Genomic DNA, 4,420 nt, shown 5'->3' with positions numbered 1-4,420 from the left:
GCTCTCGTTTTGTGCAAAACATTCCAGGGCGGGAGGTTCTTCCTCAGTTCAGGTTCTTCCAGGCATTTTGGGAGCCTACGTGTTCCTATCTCTGTTCTGTTTCCCAGGCAGAAGGAAGTGATAGGACCAAAGAAGAACTTCTGGTCCAAGTATTGGCCTGCAAAGCTCCAGCCAGTGCTTCTGCAGCTGAGCCTCATGGCACAGGGATTAAACTGCGGTACAGCAGTGAAGACTGTGCTCACGGCCACAGTTCCATCCTGGGCTCAAGTAGCCAGCTTGAGGTAGATTCAGCCTTCCATCTTTCCAAGACTGGTAAAGTGAATACCCAGCTTGCTGAGGGTGGGGTGGGGTGAATGTGTAGCCTGCATAATTAAATTGTACAGCACCTATAGAGTGCTTTAAGCACCATGGGATGGTATATAAGCAGCATACTTTTTTTCTTTTCTTTTCTTGCTTTATATGGCCAGTCCCTCTTGCCTCAGAGGCTGCTTTTTTGTTGCTAGTAAATGGCCAGCAATGTTTCAGTGGCATGGCAATCTGACTCACCGCCACAAACCAGTTCCCCATCCCTGGACTGGAGGATTTGCTGCCTTCTAGAGATAGGCTTCATTTTGCACTCTAAAACCATATTTCAAGGACCTCCTTGAAATCATTCAAGAACACAGAGTTTCTGTACACAGCTCCATCTATGGGAGAACATAAACTAAAAGCATTTTTATACAAATCTCTAGCTCCATAAAGGTTGGAGCTGGATGGTACATAGCCATACGCGTTGGATCTATATTTAGTTACGCTTAGAACAGGCCCACTGATTTATTTGTTACTAGCCTCAGTCCCGTTCTCCTTAGTCCCATTCATTTCAGTGGGTTTGCTCTAAGGCAGCTGTTGGTTTGCAAGACTTGAGCAGAACTTACTGGAAAAGGAAATATTGGTAGGAAGGGGAGGACAAGGGAACAACCTAACATGAGATGCTATTCGTTTGCACAATCTGAGCAGAAAAGCTAATAATATGACATTCTGGAAGTAATGCCAGATAGCTCAGTAGTTTAGGTATCTGGCTGCTGAGCCAGAGGTTTGGAATTTGATTCCCCACTGCGCATCCTTGGCAGGGGCTGATCTTGATGATCTACATGTTCTAAGGTGATGATGGATGATGATTAAGTCGTATAATCATCACACTTCAGAAGTGACTTCAAAAGAGAGCATTCCTTGCTGTTCTTCCTCATGCTTAGCTTTACATCATGTAGTTGCTGGTTTTTAATTCATTTTCATCTGTGCCAAATCTGATTTGTGGTGTAAATAGTCAATGCAGTTGACCCATCAGGCTAGTAACGAGTAACTCATTCTACTGATTTCAATGGGTCTGTTTGAAGCATGGCTACATATTCAGTATATCCAACATGTACGTCTATGTGTCACTCAGCTTCAAGCTTCGTGGAACTAGAGATTTGTGTAAAAATCCTTTTAGTTAGTATTCTTCTATAGACGGTATAGTGAACAAGATCTTGGTGTTCCTGAACTATTTCAGGGAGGTCCTTGAGATATGATTTTAGAGGGCAAAAGGAATGTTACTTCTTAAAATGTCAAGGGACACTTTGAATCGTAATAAATATTTATATCAATTTAAAATGCAGTCAGTTTTTCCTAAAATAGTTATTTCCACCTTTTCTATTTGCTACAGTTTTCCAGCATGTACTGCTTTTAAACATGCTGTTGTTCAACACATGGTTTTAATGCATATCGCTGACATACATGGTCTGGATGATTTTATGTCATGTTCATAATACAAGTATGTATAACAGATGAGAGAAAGGTTATCAAAAAATCATGTGTTACTGCAGGTCATAACGACTACTCTACTGAGTGTCTGCTGAGCAGAAAATCCTACGATTGTCATGCCAGGGGAGAGAATTGTCCGTGTTCAAGCAGAAGAGGGGCTTTCTTTGGTAAGCCATAATAGCAACACTTGTGCAAGCTGTGTGATCCCATTCTGCAATGCCATCAGGCCTTTCTGCTCCGCAGAAGCTCAGTAGGATGCTGGCCAATGTATTTACTTAGAATATTCTATTCCTATATTCCGGTGAGCAGAATGTGGACTTTCCTGTTAAATGGAAGTTGTCAAGTCAAATGAAATCTATTATAAAATTTTGGAGAGGTAGCCTTATTAGTTTCCCCCCAGCAGCAATGAAAATAAAAGTACTGTGGCACTTGTAAGATATATATTTTAGTGTGAGCTTGCACGAGTCTTCCGGAGAAGAGAACTATAACCCATGAAACATCATCATAAAATGTCTTCAAGATGCCACCATACTTTTGATGGTGGTTGTATAATATTGCAAATGGTGGGATATATTGTGGGGAAAGGTAGGTTATAGGCCCTCTCTAGCTACCACATGTTTTGACTCCTCTTGTTCCAGCCATTGTATATTGAGGTGTGAAGTGACTGGTGATGACTCATGCTAAATTTTGATTTGGCAATTTTGCTGAGCTAAAGCAAAGACATATGTAGAGGTTGCTAAGTAACAGGCAGGGACTTGCAGCAGCTGATTGGTTAGGTTTTTCATCCTTAGGACACTTACCCCATTTCCTTACCCAGTGAACAGGCCCTGGCATAACATAGATTGACAAAAATATCAGCTAAATATCAGTGGAGAAAGAAAGAAAGAAAGAAAGAAAGAAAGAAAGAAAGAAAGAAAGAAAGAAAGAAAGAAAGAAAGAAAGAAAGAAAGAAAGAAAGAAAGAAAGAAAGAAAGAAAGAAAGACTGTTTCAGCAAAATATGGAATTATATAAAAGTATTTGAATGTTAAGTGCTTGCTAAGTGGTCTACCAAAGAATCATATATCTCTTTGAACTTTTTACTTCTCTTACATGAATCATATTACTATATGAGGTGTTGCTCATTTTGGCCCAGGATGTTTGACCCTCTCAAGAAAATCAATGCATTAATAAAGTATGTAAGAGTTGTCAGTACTATATAATTGTTGCTATTAACATTGTTATTGTTATCATAAAACTAATCTGGATGGTCATTCAAAATTTTTGGAGTAGTGCCAAAATTTCAGGGTAGCTGCTTATTGGTTTTTGATCTAAGCATACCAAATTAGTCTCTGAAATGTCACCTCTATGAAGCATTATCTTTCATGGCATTGCAGTTCTTATCCCGAGGCACAGCTAAGCACATAGCAATCAGAAGGCAGTTCCTGTTAATCCTTCTTCTGTAGTTAGCTCTCTGTGGCCATCAGCACCTTCTGGACCACCACCCCCTCAAATGTTGTGGGTAGAGGAGGCCCCCTTTGCCCTTTGTGGGTATAGAGGAAACAGCTCTGTTTTGAGGTCCTCCCAACACCCCTAAGATCCCCCATCTCAATTTAAAAAAATTAGCCATGGAGCATGCGAGAGTTTTTTGGTTTAAAAAAACTGGAAGAATTGGAGGTGGGGATGAGATGTGGGAGCAGCCCTCCAAAGCCCAAGGATGGGTTTGTCCAGCCTCCAGACCTCCTGAGATTGCTCAAATTTCACTTTGAGCATCAGGATCAAACACTGGAGGGGGTTATGAAGTAGTGAAGGGCAAGGGAGATATGCGAATCAGTGGCCGGAGGTAGTGTAGCATTTTCTGAGTTGCTTTCTTATTTGTCATTTTCTTCTTTTTTCTATCAAGCAGGCCATCTAAAGTGACAAGTGTTCCCATTCAGTGGTCCTTTTCTTTCTTTCAGGGAAGTGTTATGGAGGATCAAGCCCCAGTTTCCCTTCAGATGCTGCATTTCTATCTCCTTCACTCTTTCTGCCCCTCTGGCTGCTGCCCTGCTAACACCATTACAACTGTTTTCCAGCAGATTATTTTTGTCACAACAAGAGAGAGTATAATAACTACAAAAACAATACTCCAGCTACTGGGGAGGTCCAGGGATGGTGGATAGCAGAATAGCCTACAGGTAGGTAGGCTAACAAGAAATGATAGACTGAATTCTTGTGCTGTCCAAAACTGAGGAGGAAGTGCTAGCAGGGTACGGGAGTGCCTCTGGGGTGGGACTGTAACCATTAAAAACTGAGCAGGCCAAATGATGGCACTGTGACATGATGAGGAAGCATTGCCATCAACTAAGTGCTGCCCTCCACTACCTTGTGGGCAGTGTCTGACTTGAAGCAGGCAATTACCAATGGTGTCTGTCTCCAGATTAGGGGTGGCTGATCATGGTACCTGGCTGTAGATTTTTTTAAAAAAACACCCAGCTTATGTAGTGTAGTACAGTATGTGAGTTACGTCCCACATAAATTTTCAAACTGGGTCTGCTGTCACCAGAGCTAAGAAGGGCTGCTTTCACGGCTTAGGAGGTGGGCCAAAGTCAATTATGTTCTCCCTTTGAAACACTTGCTGCCACCAGGCAGGAACATAGTGGTACTGTCTCGTCAGGCAAGCGC

The sequence above is a fragment of the Pogona vitticeps genome, chromosome 4 (genome assembly GCF_051106095.1).
Source record: "Pogona vitticeps strain Pit_001003342236 chromosome 4, PviZW2.1, whole genome shotgun sequence".
Classification (NCBI taxonomy): Eukaryota; Metazoa; Chordata; class Lepidosauria; order Squamata; family Agamidae; genus Pogona; species Pogona vitticeps.
This window is presented reverse-complemented; position numbering follows the sequence as displayed.